The sequence below is a fragment of the Anomaloglossus baeobatrachus genome, chromosome 9 (assembly GCF_048569485.1).
Source record: "Anomaloglossus baeobatrachus isolate aAnoBae1 chromosome 9, aAnoBae1.hap1, whole genome shotgun sequence".
NCBI classification, from domain to species: Eukaryota; Metazoa; Chordata; class Amphibia; order Anura; family Aromobatidae; genus Anomaloglossus; species Anomaloglossus baeobatrachus.
The window spans coordinates 157,767,521-157,792,419 of NC_134361.1; positions in this window are offsets into that span (position 1 = coordinate 157,767,521).

Here is a 24,899-nt window from a genome sequence, read left to right on the forward strand (position 1 = left end):
AGCCTCAGGAAGAGACGTCGCAAGACACTGCACAGAAAGGGGCCCATGGGACCAAGAGCTGGAAGCTTGACCCGAGTTGTTAGGAAGAAGGGGGATCCCAGGGTTCGCGGGGAGTGCAGTAGGCATTCGTGACCCATTCCACGGCCCAGGAGCTGGGGTGGAGGGAAGACCACTGGAAAGGACACACAGATGGAAACACCGGCCTTGACCTTTGAACTATCCGGGATCGGCTGAAGCCAATCACAGTGGAACACGGCACTCCAAAGGTGGTGACTTCAGAGTAAAGAACTTGAACTGCACCCTCTGTGTCATCCCATCATTGGCGGCGCTCCCATCATCGCGCCATAGACGACTACTACTCCCAACATCCTCCCTGGGGCATAGCTTTACCTGTGGAGAGCTGCAACACCCAAGCTGCGTCACCATGTGCCCCAGAAGGGAGACTTCCCACAGCGGCGGCTAATACTGGCCACACACGACAGGTGGCATCACAAATAACTACAACCCCCATCCTCATCATTCCCTCATTTATTAACAACGCCAGGGTCACGGAACTGGGCCAGGCCGCTGTGATATCCCAAACCGACACGGCGCGTCATATAGAAATAGATCCCTCTGTGTGTAATGATTCTATGTAATATATGTGTTTCCCTTTTTGTATTTAATTACTGAAATAAATTAATTTTTTGATGATATTCTAATTTATTGAGATGCACCTATAGCTCTCCAAATACTATAATGGCCCCCATCGCCTTCCATATAGCATAATGGGTCCCACATATATCTTCATATATTAAAATGCACTCCCTGTCAGGACTCTCTTTACCAAGATGGTGTCCCCTGCTTCATTCTTCTCCATGTGTTCTGTATCCTCTTTCCTTTTAATTCTAGTCCAGCCTCCAGTCCTCTGCTTGAGCATTCTGCCTGGTTTCCTACTCCTAGTGGCATCTCAAGTTACTTCAGCAAAACCTGTGTGAAATGCCTGTTGCTACTCTTCAGAGGTTCTGCACACCAGCTGCTGATGTCTAGTCCATGCTGTGGTTCTGACCTACCTTGCTGTCACGTAAGGCTGGTTTCACATAAGCGTTTTTCTGCCGGTCACCATAAAAACGCAAAATGCATGAGGTGTTGTGACTTACACAACCTCTTTATGTACATTTTCCTATAATATCTGGTAAAACCGTATTTTCTTTCAGCTTTCATTTCTGCGAATGCTGGCAGAATTCCGGCTTTCACAGGAACACAGCATTTCTGCTGATCAGAGCAATCAAACAGTGTAGTCATAAAGTCCCCTTGGGCGGCAAATATAAAAAATAAAAAAAACTAAAAGTTCAAATCACCCTCCTATTGATCCATTGAAAATATAATAATAATAATAATTACACATTTGGTTTCGCCACATTCAGAAATGCCCAATCTATCAAATTATAAAATTAATTAATCTGATCGGTACATGGCGTAGTGAGAAAAAATTACAAACGGCAAAATTACTTTTTTTTTGGCTGCCACAATATTGCATTAAGATGCAATAATAGGCGATCAAAACATCGCATCTACCCAAAAATGGGATTTGTAAAATCATCAACAAAGGGTGCTAAAAGTAAGACGTCACTGAGCCCCAGGTCCTGAAGAAATGAGAATGCTACGGGTCTCGGAAAATGCCAACAAAAGCGTAATTGTTTTATTCTGACAAACTTCTGTTTCTTTTTCACCACTTAGATAAAAGTTAAACTATAAATGTTTGGTATCAACGAACTCAAACGGACCTGGAAAATCATATTATCAGGTCAGTTTTTCAAAATATTTTGTAAAAAACAGGAAAACCGTGCTGGAACTGCACTGGAGCGAAGTGATACAATAAATAGCCCAATTGCATCCAAGGTGCATGCAAATATGTGACAGAATTTATTAATAGATACAAACACTTAAAAACATACTAAAATATAGGGAAAACATCCATACAAAAATGTAGAGGAGGGATCCATGTCCACACACCCATAAACCTGTAATACACAATACATGAAGTAGAAAGACAAGAATGATCCTCAAATATAATCACATGTATATACATGAACAATACCATATTAGAGAGAAGACCATGGTTGACCCAAGAAAAAGTAGTATCTATACCAGACAGGCAGGTGTGTGAAGCAAACAGCCCTACGCATTACGCCAACTAGTGGCTTCTTCAAAGACACAGTAAAATGTGGGAGGTATTTAACCTGAAACATACAATTTCATAATGCACAGCAGCTTGGTCAGAAATCTAATTTGCATACACAGCAATTGTATTACCTTATCAGAAAGTTCCAATAGAGGTCGGGGGGGGGGGGGGGGGGGTGCATGTAACACATAAGCTGCACCTGAGTATAACCACATTCAAAATACACACAGACATGCTGTGTAACACATAGCCGGAGATGGTATTAGTCACCGGAAGATCAATGAAAAAATAGTGTGCGTTCCGCTGTAACGGGGGCAGGGGGTGCCTTGGGGGGTGCTGTCATGGACACTTTATGCATCAGGCTGACCCCCGGCCCGGCCGTCACTATTAAAGTATGGGTTCCGTTTGTGGGCAGAGTGTGGATGGCAGGGGCTCTTCTTCAGGCTCAGTAAAACGTCGCAGACATTCAGCTGGTAAACCAAAAGACACTTTATTGAACATCTTGCTGTACAGTTTCGGCACACCAACCCTTCAGGTTCAAAGTACAATTCTTGCCGGGGGACTACTTTCCTTTTCTCTTCTGCGGGCGTTACCCGTCTACTTCTGTCTCTTCAGCTATACACGTACTCCACTACTATGGGCTTTACCCACACACTTCTGTTTCTCTCTGTCTATGCTCGTACGGGCCTTACCCGAGTATTTCTGTCTGCGTGTTCGAGGCACTTTCTCTTCCTTTGGCTATCTGCCACGTGTCGCTCCCACACTCTGCCCCGTTGCTTCTCTCTGTCTCTACACACACTCCTATCCTAACTAACTCTCACTCTGCTACAGAGCCCTCTAACCCTCCCCCCAGGCTGCCCTGCCCCTCCTTCTCCTGTCACTGTTCCCAAAGGGACCACTGTTCCACCCTGACACCTAGTGGGGACACCAGTTACTACTACAAACACAAACAACATCACATCAGCATCACTTGCTACCCCAGCGTGGGGCATCCTCAGGGGGGGGGAAACTGCTTCTTCGTCACCAGGGGTCCGTCCACCCCTTACATTCCTCCCCTCTTTAACCTCAGCCTCCCGGAAAGGTTCGGACCTGTAAGACAACATCTGACAAAAAAAACACATACACACGGTTGTAAAGCAATCTTCTCACTTTATCGCATAAAACTTTAAAACCAAACTATAGAGCACAATCTTCAAAACACATCGAAAGGCACCCGAGTTCAGTGCCCGGAGTCCCTCCAAGGAAGCTCGCGGTCTTAGTGGCATCTTTGCCCGGAGGCCCTCCGCAGGCGCTCCCGGTCTTAGCTGACCTTCTGCCCGGAGGCTATCCCAGCGCTCCCGGTCTTATGTGGGCAGGAAACAACTAGCAACAAGATTTTTCTTAACAGTCACGGAAGGAGTCCCTGCACAGTCCGGCATCAAGCTCCTCCCGGGCTCAGTACCTTAAACATTGCTGCAACTGGAAACATTCACCGGCTTTCAACAGTACCGGTTCTCAAGAACATCCATGTCCGTCACCTCTGGTTACTGTGATCTCACGCGGGGTAGTAGGCGCGCAACCATTCAGCCCGCTGGGCCCTCACATACTCGGAGAGGGATTGGCCTAGTAAGCGGCGCAGCTTTTGGAACGGTTCATAACTTGGCTGCAGCTCTGATTCTCCTGCCTCCAGTTTTGGCTCCTCAGCCCCCGGCGGGGGTGATGGGGTAGCTGGACGGACGGCTGTGGGCTGCCGACAACAACCACCGGATGCAACACCATGCTCTGGCGAATCGCCAAAATCGCCGGTGCTTCGTTCACCTGATCCCCTTCTGCCGGCTCGGCTACCGGCCCAGCAGCCGCTTCTGGCGGTGCCGCCGGAGTGCTTCTTGGCCGACAAACTTCAGCGATCACCGGTCTCTGCTGCGTGCGCCTCCTGTACTGGCAATCCTCCCACTCTATCTCCTGCTGCCACTACGCGGCCTCCTGGATAGTGGGCATCCGAGTCACTCCCACTGCGAATAGGCCCCGGCAACCCACTTCTCTTCTGAATTTTACCTTCTCACCCAGATACAGGGTATGGAGACGCTGTGGTAACCCCTCAGTGTCCAAATTGACGCGATTATAAAAGAAATGTTCTCCGGTCTCATCATCTTCTATAAACCCGTATCCCTCGGCCTGGTTAAACTTGACCACTGTGCCGATACTACACTGCCGGTCAAATTCTTCACTGCGGGACCCGGCCATCATTTCCCTCACCACTGTCTCGGCCAGGAGCCTTTCCTGCACCGGATCTATTTCGGGCGGTGGGGACTGTCGCCGGGTTAGGGGCGCCGGCTTCACTGGCTCCCAGATAAACCCCCACTTATCTTCCTCAAACTCTGGGATGTTTTGCCAGCCCGGGGCCTGGACTTCTGTGGGGAGCGGAGGCCCTACCTTGACCGGCGCAGCCGCCTCCGGACTCTGGAGGGATGCTCCGAGTGTTCCGCTTCCCAGCGTCAGTTGGGTCGTGTAGGTGGCCCGGACTTCTGTGGTCGTCTCCCCGGTAACGGCATCCCACGAGGTATCCCACGTGACCTTTGCGGGCCTCTCCGGTACTCCGGTCACGGCCGGTAACTTGATGGTAGGTGCCTCTTCCACTAAGCTTCCCCTCGGGCGTCCTCTCCCCCGACCTGCTGTCACCAGCACGCCTGCTTCGGCTCGTTTGTCTGTCTGTGCTTCCATTTCGCTTAGCGCAGGCCACTGAATCCGCGTCTCCTGTTGCTCTAACTGTAATGGCGCCAGGGAAGGTGGAGGAGGTTCTTCTTTTCCCGCTCTTGCATGCACTCCACCCCTGGCCTCACCCACCAAGTCGACTCAGCGTAGGCGACGCCTCTTCTTTCCTGCAACGCCGCCCACGTCTCTAGTCCTCCACAGCATCTTGGGGCAAGTTCCTCCCCTCTTTGGGCGGCACACTCTGCACTTCTTCTTCTTCACCGGCCAGCTCAGTGTTTTGCGTTTGGCACCAACTTTCCGCGCCTCCACTGAGTCTATGAGGACGGCGGCCATGTTACCGCCATCTTGTGACCGGTCCAACGCCTTAGGCACCACTTGGTCTTCCTCACATTTTTGGGTCTGGGTTCCTTGCAGACAGGCTTCACCCTGCTCGCAGCGCCACTTTGTAACGGGGGCAGGGGGTGCCTTGGGGGGTGCTGTCATGGCCACTTTATGCATCAGGCTGACCCCCAGCCCGGCCGTCACTATTAAAGTATGGGTTCCGTTTGTGGGGCAGAGTGTGGATGGCAGGGACTCTTCTTCAGGCTCAGTAAAACGTCGCAGACATTCAGCTGGTAAACCAAAAGACACTTTATTGAACATCTTGCTGTACCCTTCAGGTTCAAAGTACAATTCTTGCCGGGGGACTACTTTCCTTTTCTCTTCTGCGGGCGTTACCTGTCTACTTCTGTCTCTTCAGCTATACACGTACTCCACTACTATGGGCTTTACCAACACACTTCTGTTTCTCTCTGTCTATGCTCGTACGGGCCTTACCCGAGTATTTCTGTCTGCGTGTTCGAGGCACTTTCTCTTCCTTTGGCTATCTGCCACATGTCGCTCCCACACTCTGCCCCGTTGCTTCTCTCTGTCTCTACACACACTCCTGTCCTAACTAACTCTCACTCTGCTACAGAGCCCTCAAACCCTCCCCCCAGGCTGCCCTGCCCCTCCTTCTCCAGTCACTGTTCCCAAAGGGACCACTGTTCCACCCTGACACCTAGTGGGGACACCAGTTACTACTACAAACACAAACAACATCACATCAGCATCACTTGCTACCCCAGCGTGGGGCATCTTCAGGGGGGGAAAACTGCTTCTTCGTCACCAGGGGTCCGTCCACCCCTTACACTGCAATGGAACGCTCAGTATTACGCATGCCCAAAAGTTCATGTACTGCCCGGCGTCGGCTGCAGCTGAGCCGCTCGGATTCTGGCTCGCTGGTGGGTGGCTTGAGCGTCTCCAGACTCAGGGGCCCTGTGGTCACTCCGATCTGAAAGGGAGGCTGGCGTTTTAGGGGACGTAGGTGTCTGGCCGGAGCCGTGTTTAAGTTCGTGATGCCACCCACGGAATATGGTGAAGGTGGAAACCACCGCTGCAGTTGCAGGACACCCGGGGAAGATGTTGCGCAGCAAGATGTTAACCCCTCCGTGGGTAGGGATGCTGGCCCCGGGACCCGTTGGGGAGTGAGCTGGGTGATGCAGGGAGGTGCGCGGCTGGGGGGCACTGTTGTACTCACGATTATTAACCACACACGAGTCTCTGGTAAACCAAGGTGATCATGGTCGGTGCCCGCAGCCGGCCGCAGTCTGGTCCCCCTACCCAGTTGGTGGTCTCTGCCTTTCTCCTGCACCTGTTTTGTGTGATGTTGGACTACCTGAACTTGCAATACATGAGTCCGCTCCCCGGCTTGTGTGTGTCGGAGGAGCCCTTTGCCCGCAGACGCTGGCCTGTGGGATCTCTCTGCCGTAGCGGTGGCTTTCTATCCCCCTCGTTGGGCTGTTGTCTTCAGTCGGGACTTTGGGTGGGAAATGACCTATAGTCCTGGACGCAATCAGTTAATTAGCTAGCCCCCAGTAGCTTCTGGACCTAGCTTCAGGGTCTGAGTACCCCCACTTGTGCTCCGGTTTCCCGTCGGTTCCCCGGGTCGGTAACGGCGGGCCACTACCCTGTCCCGGTCCACTACGGTTCCACCAAGCCGTCTTCCCGGCTCCTGCAGGCAGAGGCCTCCATATACCTCCTAGAAAAAGGTGCCCGGGCTCCAACCCTGGCATCTGTCAGTCTGTTACAGGCCTGTCACACAGGCCTGTCCTCCTCCACTGAACTTTCAAACTGAACTGTCCGACTACACTGTCAGACTACAACTCTACTGTGCTTCCTGCCTCAGGCTCTTTGAACTCCTCGGTGGGCGTGCCAACTGCCTGGCACCGCCCCCCGGGTGTGTACATCCAGCACTGAGGGAGGTGACTAGGGTTTAAAGTGTTTGGCTGCTGACACGTTGTTAGGGGACTGGTGTTGTGTGGGGCACTAACTGTGACTACCTGGCTAGTCCAGGACGTCACACTCCACCTTGGTTAACTAAAGACCGTCTGTGGGCTGTCCGACCACCACTGTGGTCGGACAGCCCACCACCATAAACGACTGTTTATTTTTCTGAAATGAAAAAGATAAAAGGAATAACACATATACAATTATAATAACAGTATTTACAAACAAGCATATTTCTGATCTCTTCCCTTGCGGGAGGCTGGTTACTTAAACGTTTCAAACATATAAAAACATTTTTATTAACCGGGAACGGGATGGGACCGGGTCCTTTCATTTGCCCACCCAAGCAAACCTAGCCCTGATGCTGCCTCTAAAAACAGGTCAGCACCCCTTTTACCCAGTCCAGGAAACGGGTTCAGGTCCGGGTGTTGCCCACACGGGCCGGGTAATAAGTTCCTTACCCGGCAATCTCTCAGAGGCCCAACGTCCATAGGACCCCTGACCCGGAGGGTTGTCACCGGTTTGCATGGTGACGGAACCTCGGCCTACAACATCCCGCAGGCCCTTCCTCCAACCAGCCTCCCCGGAGACTATAGGACCTGAAAGGGTGGTCTGGGGCTATTTACAAGGCCCAAAAGTTTTTGGGTGGCCTGCTAGTTCTCAGCCATGTCTATATGTAAATGGGGTTAAACTGAAACCGGGAGTCAACAAAGTCCCAACGGGGACGGGCAGTATGGTAGCCGGGAACCGCTACCTTTTTCAATCTTTTGAATCAGGTGAGAATCTCGGGTGATTGGCATTCATTCACACGTCTATCTACACAATCAGCAAGCAGCACCCCTAGATGGCAGTCTCCCTGTATCTAAGCGGGGGCTAACTTAGATTAGGGCGTGTGGACCTCCTGGGCACAATATTCTCTGGAGGAGGCAATGGGGGAGAGGGGACGACCAGTCCCTCTTCCTGAGTGTCAGGTATGGCGGGTCGAGACCTGCGGGGGCATGGTGTAGGAGCATCCCTGGGCGCTTGATCGGGTGGCTCTCTGGCAGGCATCTCTGGCTCCAATTCTTCCATGGGTTGTGGGAACATTATCACAGGAACGATCACTGCGCCATTCTGCATAAACCAGTCAGCTGGAAAATCGCCCATCACTGTATGGATCACCTCTTTCTTCTTTTCCACGCTCGGCACGGGAACGGGGACCCAATCTACCAGCCTCAGGGGACCCGAGCATCTCTTCAGGTGGTCCCTGGAAACAGTGGCCGCGGTCCTCCCCTGGTCGTGACTAATCAAATAGGTCTTCTCGTTCTCCTATCTGGTAGGCTGGATGACGTAGGGGGTCCTTTCCCATTGATCGTCGAGCTTGTGCGTCCTCCTTTTACGCTTCAGCACCATATCTCCAGGTCCGAAAGGGGCAGCCTGAGCCCACTTGTTGAAGTGCTGTTCCTGCCTCTCCCGGCTTTGACGCTGATTCCTTTACACATACTATTGGATCTGTTGGTACTGCTTCTGTCATTTGGCATCCCAATTGGCAGTGGGGGGAAGAGTTTCGGATACCTCTATGTCCATTTCTAGGTCCACTGGCAGCCGCTCTGGCCGAGCCCTCATCAGATACGCAGGTGTGCACTTGTTGGAGCTGCAGGGAATGTTATTGTACATATCGGGCAGCTTCTCAGGCCACAGATTCTGCTCTTCCAGGGGTAGTGTCTTGAAGAGATCAAGGACCAGATGGTTAATTTTCTCGCACATCTCATTAGTTTGGGCATGGTATGGCGTGGTCCGGATCTTCTTGCACTCGTACAAGTGGCAGAACTCCTGGAACACCTTTGCTTCAAACACCGGGCCCTGATTCGTGAGCACCTTCTGCGGGTAGCCATGCGGCCGGCAAAAGTAGGCCTGGAAGGCTCTGGCTGCAGTGTGGTCCGTCAGATCTTTAACGGGGACAACCACCATGAATCTTGAGTAGTGGTCTACAATGGTCAGGGCGTAGGTGTACCCGCTCCGACTGGGCGTGTGCTTGACATGGTCCAGAGCGACCAACTCCATCGGCTGGTGGGTGACAATCGGCTGCAGCGGGGCCCTCTGACTGGTTTCGTCCCGTCTTCTTAACGTACAGGGACCACACTCTCGGCACCAGGCTTCCACGGACTCCCGCATCCCACTCCAGTAAAAGCGTTCCCTCAGCAACATCTCCAGCTTCTTCCAGCCGAAGTCTCCTGCGCCATCATGGTAGGCCTGCAGGACCTTTGGCACACATGCCTGGGGCACCCCAGCTGGTGGACTTTTTCATAGGTCTTCGGGTTGATTAACCCCCTATACAACTTCCCCTGGTGCAGGTAGAGACGGTCTCTCTCTTTCCACAACCACTGAGCTTCAGAGGGGGCTGTAGGGTCCATCCTGGAAGAGCCTTGGGCAATCATCGTTTTAACCAGCTGAACTGTAGGCTCCTGGTCCTGGGCTTCTTGTCACCCATAGCTAGGCAGCGGGTCAAGGTTCGCCTGCTGTTGGCCAACACAGGGCTTCTCATCTTTGGCCGATGGAATGCGGTTAGCTCGATCTCCTCCAGGTTGTCTTCCTCTATCCCTTCATCGGGCAAATGTGGCATCCGAGATAGCGCATCTGCGTTGGTGTTCTTGCGGCCAGCCCTGTACTTGATGGTGAAGTCGTAGTTGGACAGTCGAGCCATCCACCGCTGCTCCAGGGTGCCCAGCTTGGCCGTGTCCAAATGTGTCAACGGGTTGTTGTCCGTGTAAGCAGTGAACTTCGCCGCCGCTAAGTAATGTTTAAACCTTTCTGTTATCGCCCACACGAGGGCCAAGAACTCTAGCTTGAAGGAGCTGTAATTCTCGGGGTTCCTCTCCGTCGGCCGGAGCTTCCTGCTGGCGTAAGCGATCACCTTCTCCTTTCCATCTTGTACCTGGGACAGGACCGCACCCAGGCCCACATTGCTGGCATCAGTGAGAGAAGACCTTCGCCAAATTGATTGGGACAATGTCCTCAAAAATGGGAGCACAGAAAATAAGTGGGAAATTTTTAAATCGGTATTAAACACCCACTGCGAGCTAGCCATACCATACAGAAATAAAAGGGCTAGGAACAGGAGAAAACCAATGTGGCTTGATAAGGATGTAAAAGGGGCAATGAATAATAAGAAAAAGGCATTTAAAAAGCTAAAACAAGAAGGCAGCGAGGAAGCATTAAAAATATATAGAGAAAAAAATAAAATGTGTAAAAAACAAATATATTTAGCAAAAGTAGAAACTGAGAGACTCATTGCTAAGGAAAGCAAAACAAATCCCAAACTATTCTTTAATTATATAAACAGAAAAAAGATTAAAATTGATGGTGTTGGCCCTTTAAAGAATAATGAGGGTAAAATCATAGAAAGCGATGTGGGAAAAGCAAATGTTTTAAATACTTTTTTCTCAACTGTGTTCACACAGGAAAAGCATATGCCAGGGGAAATGCAGAGTGATCATGTAAATGCCCCGTTAAGTATGACCTGCCTAACCCAGGAAGAAGTGCAGAACCGACTTAGTAACATTAAAATTGACAAATCACCAGGCCCTGATGGCATTCACCCTCGGGTATTAAGGGAGTTAAGTAATGTGATAGACAGGCCTCTATTCCTTTTATTTAAAGACTCTATAGAAACTGGGTCTGTTCCACTGGATTGGCGGCTAGCAAATGTGGTACCAATATTCAAAAAAGGGTGCAAAAGGGAACCTGTGAGCAGTAAAAGAGAAAGAAAATGTGCAACAAAGTGGGATCACCAATGTGACAATAAACATCATTTATTAGACACAAAAAAAACAACCATAGACATGCATTAAAAACAATTAAAAAAGCACAAGCTTATAATCATCTATTTGGTGTCAATGGTATATGGCACCAAGAAAACACCCCACACCCTCAACAAGCCAAACAGCCCAATGAAAAGAGCATGGCCCTGCATACAGATTTAAACAATGTAATGCAATGAGGCAGGTGAATAAAATAACACACTAGAAAATGCCCAAACGTGAATAGAATGAATAACTGACTAGCAATGCATTACAGTAAACAATACACATGGGCTGTCACCTGTCTTGAGCCAATGTGTGGAGCCAGAAAGATGCAGAGGCACACACCCTAATGAAAAATGAGGGCTGGAGGCAAGAAAATGCAGGAGGGGGGGTGGGGTGATGACCCCACGCGTATCGCTACAGCAAAGTGTAGCTTCCTCAGGGGAAAGTGAGGAATGTCATGGGTGGTGTGTCTTAAATACAACGTAAATTAATTAGTAAATTGTTTACCAGCATGGAGATAGGAGGCCGAAAGGAGTCATCATGTACGCCGAGGGACGCCGATGGACGCCGCCATCTTCACCATGTGATGCGATCAGGTGGGGTCATGACATGGGAATGCCACGTACTGCGCCTGCGCTGGATCAATGACGCTCGCAATTGAAAGAACCTCATATGCGCATGCGCGGTGCTACGGACGAAACAGAACACACAGGGAACAATCACATGACTACCAGCCATACACCGCGTCACTCATCCGCGCACCTGCGCAAACACAATCATACTCCAAGTGATACAAGTTTCTGTAAGGCATCGAACGTATATAAACGGGAAAAGGTGCGCATGTATAATACACAGCACTATGCATGCCCCAGTATCATAGGCAGCGTTATGTAGGTACTAAATTGTCCAATGCAGGCGCAGGAACGACGGCACTTGTTACAACAGAAATGAGCTCATGCAAATATTGAAAAGCCCAGAGATCTGTACCATAAACACAGCGTGTAGGGCACAGTTCCCATGAGAGCTGTAAAAACATCGGCACGATGCCAGTGTGGCAAAATGGACCACCCACTGTACACAAATGGACCCCATAGATAGAGAATACATTCATGTGTATAAAAGGTATAAGCAGCAAAGATTGCCGATGTTCACACATGTCGCCTGGGAGTGCATAGAAGTGACCCATGCCATCACAGCCTGACATACTGTTGGTAAGTCATTGTCCAGCGCATGCGCAGAAAAGGCGGCACCCATCGCATGTTTAGATATCCAGATGTCTGGATTCCAAATACATCAAAAAGGATGGTATAGGGCATAGCGCACATAAAGACAGTGTAGACATGATACTATTATGGCGGAGTGGACTGGCTACATAACAAATAAGCCAAATGTATAATGACAGTTAAACAGAAAAAGTCCCCATGAAGGAAAAAGATGGCCTTCATAGTAGAGCCAGAGACACATCAAGTTCTTTGTGTAGTTGTAGGATTCAAACATGAAAAAGTCACGATGGTGTAGAAAAAAACGTAGATCCAGAGGAGCTTGATGAAGCAAAAAGGCCAGAGATGAACAGATGAAACTGTAAGTAGACCAAGATTCAGTTCTCAGAGGGAATGCCAGCACCCAATAGAGATCTTCAAGCGTAAAAGGATGACTTCATACGCTATTCCATCGCAGAGGATCCGACCCTCCCAGGTATGGGAATACCACCTATAAATAGGGAAAAAAACCCACAAATGAATAAAACCCCCAAAAAACCACACACAGCAACCCCCCCTCCTCTCCCTCCCCCCCCCCCGGCCACAAGGGAAGGGGAGGGGCGGAGGGGGGGAAAAGGGGGGGGGGGAAGGGGGAAACCGCCGGGGAAGAATATGTAACCCAGAAACAGGTAGAAGTCGGACCAGCGAGAAAAATTCAACTGGCCCCTGCGGCAGGACGAGGGTTCAGAAGCTGGACACTAGCTGGCCCTCATTTCTTATAAAAGCCTGTGAATAGTAATTCCTCGTTAAGACCATTGGGAGAAAGACTCTGCAATTGGTAAATCCACCTGGCTTCCCTTCTCAAGAGCTCATCGGACATTCTGCCCCCCCGAATATTGAGTGGGACAGACTCAAGCACCAAAATACGGACCTTGCGAAATGAACCATTATGTGCATCAAGGAAATGTTTAGCCACAGATGTTATGGGCTTACCTTGTGCTTGTTCCTTATTCGCCCGTCCAATGTCCGAGAAATGGTGTTGAATCCGACGCCGGAGCTCCTGTGTGGTCTGTCCAACATACAATTTAGGACAGTCACAAATCAGAAGGTACACAACATTTTTGGTGCGACAGTTGGAATACACCTTAGTTGTGATAGTCCCTGGGAAAATAGAAATTTGTACAGACCTATCAGCAACAAGAAAAGGACAAATAGAACAGTCCCCACATGGAAAAGAGCCGACCAGTCTCTCCCCGCGACCCAAAGGGACCGTGGGTCTTTTGAAATGACTTGTGGAGAGAAGGTCTTTCAAATTTTTAGCACGTTTAGCGATCAGTTTCGGACAGGTATTAATGAAAGGGACCAACCTGGGTTCGCTGAGAAGAATGTTCCAGTTTTTTGCCAAAACCTGTCGTACTTTATCCCATTGATTGTTGTAAGTCGTCACAAGATTGATGGTACTCATCTCCGTTTTTTGACGGCCATGGAAAGTATCAGACCGTAAAATATTAGATGAGTATTGAAAAGCTCTGGAAACCACTTTGCGTGGATAACCCCTCCTGAGGAAACGTGTGGTCAGATCTTGTGCTTCCCTCCTGAATGTAGTCACTTCGGAACAATTGCGACGTACCCGCAGGAATTGACCCTTGGGTATTCCATCCCGAACATGTTTGGGGTGGAACGAAGTGTAGTGTAACACACTATTGGTCGCAGTCTGTTTCCGAAACAGAGAGGTCGTGATCCAATCATTTTCCAACGTGATCCTCAAATCGAGAAAATCCACCGATGTACTTGAGATGTTTGATGACAATTTTATATGCCACGGGTTTTCATTCAGCTGGGCAATGAAATCTTCACACGATGCACGGTCACCTACCCAGAAAAACAGGACATCATCGATGTACCTAAACCAATGTGACACATATCCCCGGAACAAAGCAGTGGGCGCCACGTGTGCCTCCTCCCACCAACCTAAAAATAGATTGGCGTACGAAGGGGCACACCTGGCGCCCATCGCAGTCCCAGACGCCTGCTTGTAGAAGACGCGGTCAAACACGAAAAAACTGTTATGCAGGACAAGTTGTAATAAATCTAACACAAAAGAATCGTGTTTTCTGTCACCTGTTGAGCGACGATCCAAGAAGTATGTAACTGCTTGCAAACCAAGGTTGTGATCGATGCATGTGTACAGGGATTCAATATCCATGGTGATCAATAGGGTTCCGGCCTTTAATTCAATCTGCTCCAATTGAGTGATCAGGTGCGTTGAATCTCTGACATAAGAATCGAGAGTAAATACGTAAGGTTGCAAATAGAAATCCAAATACACACATGGACGTTCATACAAACTCCCTATGCCCGATACTATGGGCCTTCCCGGTGGGTCCACCAACGATTTGTGGACCTTCGGGAGCATGTAAAATGTAGGGATTGTAGGATGGCGTGTAATAAGGAAATCTCTTTCCCGTTTGGAAATGATGCCCAAGTCAAAAGCCCGACCCAAGAGTCTGTCCAGCTTAGCCTTATAGGCATCAGTGGGGTCTGAGGGAAGTATAGTGTAAAAAACCCGATTGCCAAGTTGTCTTATGGCTTCCTTTGTATACAATTCCACGGGCCATAACACCACATTCCCTCCTTTATCCGCCTCGCGGATGATAAATGAGGTATTCTTCCCAAGTCTGGACAGAGCTTTTTGTTCCACGGCAGTAAGATTATTTTGCTGGAAGGGAACAATCCTTAGATTCTGTATGTCCCGACACATAGTCTCAAAAAAGATTTGTACCGCCGGGAACAAAGAGAATGATGGTGTAGCCTGAGAGGGAAATCTTGATGTAAAAGGCAACTTCTTACCTCCAGGCCCATCGCTCTCCTCCAGGAGCTCCAACAGATCCCGAAAAGCTTGTCTGTCCTCCACAGGTAAGGTGTCAATAACTCCAGGTTGATGATACATAAGTTTGAGAACCAGTTGCCTGCAGAATAGGTACACATCCTTAGTAAGTTCAAATTTATCAAGTACCTTAGTAGGTGAAAAAGAAAGACCCTTGGACAAGAGACTCAATTCTTCTTCAGATAGCTGATAGTTAGTTAAATTAATAATCTGCAGATTACCTTGCAAGTTATTCTCCTGGTTCATGGAGCACGTGCCATCCTCCATCACCACTTCTTCCTGTTCCTCGTTGTCCTGTTGGACGTTGTAGGCCATTGTTTGCGTCGTGTCTGATGTAACACACCCCCTGATGTGTTTGGTGGATTTGCGTCTACCTCGTCTGGTGGGCCTTCTCTGTCGCTGTTGTCCGAAGATAAAAAATCGCTTGAAGATAAGTCACGAGTAGCAATATTTGATCCACTATGTCCCATCGTGACCGCTTTCCGAAATCTTTGGTTGCCATGATGTGTCCATCGAAAGACGGCACCATTTTCAAAATCCTTTTTGTCTCTAAAGAATTTTTGTTTTTTGCCCCTAACAATGTCCTTCTCATACCTTTCAATAGAGACTTTAAGCTGTTGCTGAAAGGGAAGGACCTGTGTGTTGAGATCAAATGTTTTCAACTTGGACTCACACACCCTGATCTTATCCTTAATGTCATTTAACAACGTCCTGTCATGTTCAATCAGCATGTTCAGGATAATATCCGAGCATTTCATAAGGCCTGCTTCCCATGTGCTCTTGAACCCTGCATTTGGTTCCCAGGCAGGGAAAATCTGCACCCTCAGGCCACGAGGCACAATGCCCATTTTGACATACTCTTCCAGAGTCTTAACATTCCACCATGTCTTGGTAACTGCCTTATGTAAATTAGTGAGCTCAATTGACAACTGTTGAAAAGAATCTTGTGCCAGCACCTCAGAAGGTGCGCCAAACAAATCCCCAGATTGATTATTCCAAGCAGCCTCTCTGGCATCCAAATCCATGCTGAACAAATATTTCAAATATAAAAACTAACCCCTGTGCCACACTCCCAGAATTGAAGGGAAAGCCTTCACATAAGCAACAATTGTAAGCACTAAGGTGTGGGAGGGCACTAGACACAAATAGCATATGCAAATGAAAAAAGAGGGATCATAAAACCACTAGCACATTTTAGGGAACACTTGAGCAGTAAAAGAGAAAGAAAATGTGCAACAAAGTGGGATCACCAATGTGACAATAAACATCATTTATTAGACACAAAAAAACCAACCATAGACATGCATTAAAAACAATTAAAAAAGCACAAGCTTATAATCATCTATTTGGTGTCAATGGTATATGGCACCAAGAAAACACCCCACACCCTCAACAAGCCAAACAGCCCAATGAAAAGAGCATGGCCCTGCATACAGATTTAAGCAATGTAATGCAATGAGGCAGGTGAATAAAATAACACACTAGAAAATGCCCAAACGTGAATAGAATGAATAACTGACTAGCAATGCATTACAGTAAACAATACACATGGGCTGTCACCTGTCTTGAGCCAATGTGTGGAGCCAGAAAGATGCAGAGGCACACACCCTAATGAAAAATGAGGGCTGGAGGCAAGAAAATGCAGGAGGGGGGGTGGGGTGATGACCCCACGCGTATCGCTACAGCAAAGTGTAGCTTCCTCAGGGGAAAGTGAGGAATGTCATGGGTGGTGTGTCTTAAATACAACGTAAATTAATTAGTAAATTGTTTACCAGCATGGAGATAGGAGGCCGAAAGGAGTCATCATGTACGCCGAGGGACGCCGATGGACGCCGCCATCTTCACCATGTGATGCGATCAGGTGGGGTCATGACATGGGAATGCCACGTACTGCGCCTGCGCTGGATCAATGACGCTCGCAATTGAAAGAACCTCATATGCGCATGCGCGGTGCTACGGACGAAACAGAACACACAGGGAACAATCACATGACTACCAGCCATACACCGCGTCACTCATCCGCGCACCTGCGCAAACACAATCATACTCCAAGTGATACAAGTTTCTGTAAGGCATCGAACGTATATAAACGGGAAAAGGTGCGCATGTATAATACACAGCACTATGCATGCCCCAGTATCATAGGCAGCGTTATGTAGGTACTAAATTGTCCAATGCAGGCGCAGGAACGACGGCACTTGTTACAACAGAAATGAGCTCATGCAAATATTGAAAAGCCCAGAGATCTGTACCATAAACACAGCGTGTAGGGCACAGTTCCCATGAGAGCTGTAAAAACATCGGCACGATGCCAGTGTGGCAAAATGGACCACCCACTGTACACAAATGGACCCCATAGATAGAGAATACATTCATGTGTATAAAAGGTATAAGCAGCAAAGATTGCCGATGTTCACACATGTCGCCTGGGAGTGCATAGAAGTGACCCATGCCATCACAGCCTGACATACTGTTGGTAAGTCATTGTCCAGCGCATGCGCAGAAAAGGCGGCACCCATCGCATGTTTAGATATCCAGATGTCTGGATTCCAAATACATCAAAAAGGATGGTATAGGGCATAGCGCACATAAAGACAGTGTAGACATGATACTATTATGGCGGAGTGGACTGGCTACATAACAAATAAGCCAAATGTATAATGACAGTTAAACAGAAAAAGTCCCCATGAAGGAAAAAGATGGCCTTCATAGTAGAGCCAGAGACACATCAAGTTCTTTGTGTAGTTGTAGGATTCAAACATGAAAAAGTCACGATGGTGTAGAAAAAAACGTAGATCCAGAGGAGCTTGATGAAGCAAAAAGGCCAGAGATGAACAGATGAAACTGTAAGTAGACCAAGATTCAGGCCTCTATTCCTTTTATTTAAAGACTCTATAGAAACTGGGTCTGTTCCACTGGATTGGCGGCTAGCAAATGTGGTACCAATATTCAAAAAAGGGTGCAAAAGGGAACCTGGAAACTATAGGCCGGTAAGCTTAACATCTGTTGTGGGTAAAATGTTTGAAGGGTTTTTAAGGGATACTATTATGGAATGTCTCAATGTTAATAACTGTTTAACTCCATATCAACATGGATTTATGAAGGATCGCTCCTGTCAAACTAACCTGATCAGCTTCTATGAGGATGTAAGCTCTCACATGGACCGAGGAGAATCATTGGATGTCATTTATCTCGACTTCGGTAAAGCATTTGACACTGTCCCACATAAAAGACTGCTAAGTAAAATGAGAAAGCTTGGGCTCGGGGAAAATGTGTGTAGATGGGTAGGTAGCTGGCTTAGTGGTAGAAAACAAAGAGTGGTTATTAATGGTGCATACTCAGATTGGGCCAGGGTTACTAGTGGGGTGCCACAGGGGTCTGTATTGGGCCCCCTACTATTTAATATATTTATTAATGATCTGGTGGATGGTTTACAGAGTAAAATATCAGTATTTGCAGATGATACAAAACTATGTAAGGTAGTTAACACAAAGGAGGACAGTTTGCAACTACAGATGGACTTGAGTAAATTGGAGAATTGGGCTGAAAAATGGCAAATGAGGTTTAACACAGATAAGTGTAAGGTTATGCACATGGGAAGGAGAAACAGATGCTACGATTACTTACTAAATGGGAAACTGCTGGGGAAATCAGACATGGAAAAAGACTTAGGCATCTTAGTGAATAAGAATCTAAATTGGAGTGCCCAGTGTCAGGCAGCAGCCACCAAAGCAAATAGGGTGATGGGATGCATTAGAAGAGGTCTGGGGGCACGAGATGAAAACATCATTCTCCCTCTGTACAAATCACTAGTCAGACCACACTTGGAGTATTGTGTGCAATTTTGGGCGCCGGTGCTGAAGAAAGACATTACTGAACTTGAAAGGGTTCAGAGGCGGGCTACTAAAATAATAAATGGAATGGGTGCATTACAATACACGGAAAGGTTATCAAAATTAGGTCTATTTACTCTAGAAAAGAGAAGACTTAGGGGAGACCTAATAAATATGTACAAATATATCAGAGGGCCATATAGAGATCTCTCCCATGATCTGTTTGTACCAAGGACTATGACAAGAACAAGGGGGCATTCTTTTCGATTGGAGGAAAGAAAATTCCTACATCAGCATAGAAGAGGGTTCTTCACGGTAAGAGCAGTGAGGCTCTGGAACTCTCTTCCTGAGGAAGTGGTGATGGCCAACTCACTGAATGAATTTAAGAGAGGAATGGATGCATTTCTTGTTAGCAAAAGTATAGAAGGTTATAAATAGCATAATCTTACAGGTAGATAGAAGAGCGACCAAGATTATTAGAGGAATGGGTGGGCTGCAATACCAAGACAGGTTATTAAACTTGGGGTTAGTTAGTTAGGAAAAACAAAGGCTTAGGGGGATCTAATCACAATGTATAAATATATGAGGGGACAGTACAGAGACCTTTCCAAAGATCTCTTTACACCTAGGCCTGTGACTGGAACACGGGGGCATCCGCTACGTCTTGAGGAAAGAATGTTTAATCATAATCACAGATGAGGACTCTTTACTGTACGAGCAGTGAGACTATGGAGCTCTCTGCCGTATGATGTTGTATTGAGGGATTCACAAGTAAAATTTAAGCAGAGCCTGATCGCATTAATTGAAAAATATAATATTACCAGTTATGTATATTGGATTTTGTGACAGGGTGTTGATCCAGGGAACTAGTCTGATTGCCGTATGTGGAGTCAGGAAGGAATTTTTTTCCCCATTGGAGCTTATTTGACACATTGGGGTTTTTTTGCCTTCCTCTGGATCAACATGTTAGGCTGCGGGTTGAACTAGATGGACTTAGAGTCTCCCTTCAACCTTAAAAACTATGAAACTATGAAGTGTAAAGGATGAACGGAAGGCCGTAACCGGGATAAGCCAAGATTTCGTCCCCTGTCAGGGCTGACTTCAACTGCTGGAAGGACTCCTCATGCTTCTCTCCCCAGACAAACGGGGGTCCAGGAGATCTACCATTCTTGGTCTGTCCCACAAGGAGGTCTTGCATGGGCGCGGCCATCTTCGTGTACACCTTGATAAAACGGCGGTAGTAGCCCACTAGGCCCAGGAACTGTCTCACCTCCTTCACCGTGGTTGGCTGTGGCCAGCTCCAGATAGCGGTAATCTTCTTAGGATCCGGGGCTACGCCTTCCGCACTCACCACATGCCCGAGGTACTGCACTTTGGGTTTCAACAGATGGCACTTTGGTTTTAATTTCATCTCGTACTTGGAGAGTGCCGCGAACACTTCTGCCAGGTGCTCCAGGTGGGCTTCATACGTCTTGGAGTACACGATCACGTTGTCCAGATACAGCAGGAAAGTCTCGAAGTTGAGATGCCCCAAACAGCATTCCATGAGCCTCTGGAAGGTCCCCGGGGCATTGCACAGCCCGAACGGCATACTCTTGAACTTGCAGAGTCCCATGGGGTAGCAAACGCAGTCTTCTCGCGGTCTTCCCGTGCAACCGCCACCTGCCAGTAGCCACTAGTAAGGTCAAGGGTAGAGAAATAATTAGCAGTCTTCAGCGCAGCCAGTGACTCTTCAATGCGGGGGAGAGGGTAGGCATCTTTATGCGTTATCTGATTGATCTTCCGGTAATCCACACACATTCTCATGGTACCAACCTTCTTCTTCACCAGCACCAATGGAGCTGCCCAGGGACTACAACTATCCTGGATGACCCCTGCCTCCTTCATGTTCCTCAACATGTCTTTGGCGCACTGGTAGTGTGCAGGTGGGATTGGCCTGTACCTGTCTTTAATGCGTGGATGTGTACCCGTGGGGATATGGTGTTGAATCCCTTTAATTCTCCCAAAATCTAGCTGGTGCTTGCTGAAAACCTGCCCGTACTCTTGTACTACCTTGTGGTGCATGGGTGTGGACTCTGTGCTGACATGCAACTCCCGGCACCACTCCTCTAACTGTTTGGGTGGAGGGTCACTGCCCGAGTGTGGTGTGGTGGTTGTGGGGATTGTTTCGTGGATAGCGTGTGCATCTACGGTGAACAACTTTGCTATGGTGGCGTAGCGGGGTAGCCTGACCTCTTCCTCTCCACAATTCAGCACTCTCACGGGTACTCTCCCCTTTTTGACATCAATCACCCCTCTGGCTGACATCACTGTGGGCCAGTGCTCCAAAGGCAAGGGCTCTACCATTGCCAGGTAATCTTGTCCTTGGGGTCCTACTGCTGCCCTGCACAAAATCATCATCTCGCTCCGCGGCGGCACCACCAAAGGCGCAGCGTCCATCACCCACACACCACCAATCTCTCCACCTGTCATGTTCACCTGCTGTTGCTGCAGGAGGGCACGGATTTCACATTGCAGCGCCCTCTGCTGACCCCCTCCCGCAGTGGCAGACAATTGTTGCAACAGGGTCAACACTTCCCCTATGCAGTTCTCAATCACGTTGGTCCCGAGGATCACCTTGGGGTTACGGTTACTGGAATCATTCAGCACCACAATCATCCCTTGATGTCTCAACTCCATTCGCCCCACAGTCACAGTCACTTCCTTAAACCCCACCTGGGTCATAGGGAGCCCATTGGCCGCAATGATGGTTTAAGCTATCGTCCGGAGGGGTAAGTTCACTATCAGACCAATATCGTTGGTACAACGTGTAGGGTATAGTCGTTACCTGCGATCCGGTGTCGAGCAGGGCCATGGTCGAGACACCATCCACCACCAGGGAGATGATGGGGCGGCCTCCAACGTACCGATCCAGCCAATCAGCTGGGCCTTGAGGATCTACTCTTGAGGATTGGCCCTTGGCCTCAGGGGTTGCTCATTTAACAGACACCGTCTGGAGTAGTGGCAGGTCTTGTTACACTTGTAGCAGAAATCACAGAGTGGGTAGGGAAGTCGGGCTAAATGCTGCGCTAAAAACCACAATTCCAGGAGATGTGATAAATTCTTTTCTTTATTTTCACAGGTCAACGCGTTTCAAAGGCATCTCCGCCTTCTTCATCAGGACAAAGAAAGAACAGCATAACACATGCTGCTGACAGGCAATACATATATAACACTGGAAGGAGTAGCCACGTTTGCAAAAATGACGTCAGCTGTCCAGTGACTAATCGTCACGTGGAGCAGGCAGGAAGAAGTGAAAAAAGAGAGAGAGATGTGGGGTGTAACCGGTTAAAAACTGCTAAAACCCTTAAAAAACACATGAAGGTTATAAAACCATAATGTTATTCTGTGACTGTGAAATGAAAGTGATGTACATTAAAAAATGGTGTTCCAGTGAATATGAGAAGCAAAAAAGATTTGTTTAATAAAACATTATGAAACAATGAATGTGTCATCTAAAGTGCATTTTTATTCAAAGAAGGTTGTCAGATCAAAAATTCGGCTCCTACATATTGAAAGCAGGGCTGCCACGCTGGGCAAATGTGAATGGAGAATCACCATGTAAGTGAAGGTAAAAAAAAGTTCAATACCGTGGGAAAAATGTGTACTGCGCGTGTGCGAGCAAACTCCACTGTTCAGAGAAACCCGCTGGCAGAGGTGAACTGAGTTCAAAGCGTGGGAAAAAGATTGTAGCGCATGCGTGTGAATAACAGAAAGAAAGGACTGTCAGAGCAGGGTTGGAAACAAATATACAGTGTCAGGGAAGAAACAGAGACTAACAAAAACACGGGGAATCTAGTGATGGAAATGTAGAAAGGGTCTTGAGAAGCAGGTACGCATTTTCTAATCAGAAGAAGAAAAAGTTGTGATAGTCAGAGAAAACTGATATCTCGTATGTCTATACACCTGATAGAGGAAGAAGGTGGATGCCTACAAGTTTATAGATGAAACTGTTGTGTTAAGCAGTTCTACTAAACATAACAAGATAAAATAGATGAGACGCGCTGAAATGAAACACATAAAATTATCAAACCGTGATGCATCACACATATTGAAAGCTATACGTGCAAGAACACATGGTAGCTCATATCATATAAGTACATTCTGAATTAAAAATGGGGGCTAAAAAATATTATCAATATATATATATATATATATATATATATATATATATATATATATAATATATATATATATATATATATAATATATATATATATATATATATATATATATATATATATATATATATATATATATATATATATATATATATGAAAAACTGTAGATAGAAGATATGAAAATATCCTGCAACCGGCAAAAATATCAGAGGAGAAATGTAAATCTAAAAAGGAAGTATATTGTAAAATAATAGATGTGTAAAAACTACTGATGACATATATAGATTATAATCGAATATGCACATATAATAAATATATAAAATGAACCCATTAGTAAGTACATAATTAATGATGATAAAATCCATTTGATGTAAAAATATGTATAAAAATATAAAAATGTAAGAATTAACCTGTATATAAAATTATATGGATTGTATAAAAGAAACATATGCCTCTAAAGGTAAAGGAGACATGCTAAAGAACGGATCAACCCTAAACTAATGAAAAAGATCAGTTAATTCATTTAGGCCATGGGGTTTCAGAGTGCCGAGCTTGTGAATCCAAAATGTCTCTTTCTTGCTCAATAATTCTAGTCTGTTGGGTATGTTTGGTGGAATGAGCTCTATGGGAGTAATTCTGAAGGACATTGTTTTGTTGTGAAATAGAGCACAATGCCTCGACAGGCCATGTAGCATGTAGCCAGTTTTGACATTATATCTATGCGAATTAAGTCTATTATGAAGTGCTTGGCTCGTCCTCCCCACATACTGTTTACCGCAAATGCAGTCTATCAGGTAAATGACATGGTTTGTCTGGCATGTCAAATGGTCCTTAATGGGAAAGTTCTCGGACCCCTTATGGGAGCAAAAGGATGTCCTATTATGGCAAGTGCTCTTGCAACACAAACAATTTTTGGTGTTGCATTTAAAAGACCCTATCACTGGGGTTGTAGTCCTAAAATTCTGTATCCCTTTCAGCCTGCTGGGGGCTATTATATATTTTATAGTCGGGGCTCTCCTGAAAGTGATGCCAGGCTGGGTCGGTAAGACATTTTTTAAGATGGGGTCATTTAAGAGTACATTGTTTTGAAAAAATATTTCTGATTCTGAGATTATCGCTGCTGAAAGTGGTGATAAATTTGACAGCAAAGGCATTATCTACATGATCTGTATTGCCTGCCTTATTAGCTGGCTGTAGCGATTTCTTGGACTTCCACTAACAACATTAATACTAATGTTCTTCATTTGGAACCTGACCGCAGGGATCCTAATGAGACACAGGAACATTTAGCAAAGATCAGACTGCAGATAGAGAAAATCAGAAAAGAGAGGGATCTTTTTGAATCACAAGGTGTAAATATCCTTGGGGACTGCACTGATGATACTCATAATAATGATTTTATTGATTTATTAAACCTGTCTACGCATAAGGAAGTCATGCTATCACCCTGGACCAGACCCTTATCAAAGGACAATAAAACTTTCACACTGAACTGCAGCAAAATTTATGGCCACAACAGTTTGCCCCCCTGCCATAGAGATAGTTCTGTTTTATATAACTTGTTTTTTGGGTTTTTTTTTTTTTACTGCACTATTCTGAGTCCTGTTGTGTATAAATGTGTGACTCTTCAGATTTTGTGTTATACCATGCCTGATGAAGAGACCTGAGTAGTCTCGAAAGCTTGCAATTATTACCATCTTTTCAGTTAGCCATTAAAAGGTATCAACCACTGAGGACTCTCAGTTCTTTTAAACAATTTTTTTATCTCTATTGGCTAACACGGTACAAAGATATATTTTACTTGTATCAAAATGGAGGATACCAGAATGTACCGCATCTTTATGGAACTAAAGACACTTCTGAAGAAACGCGC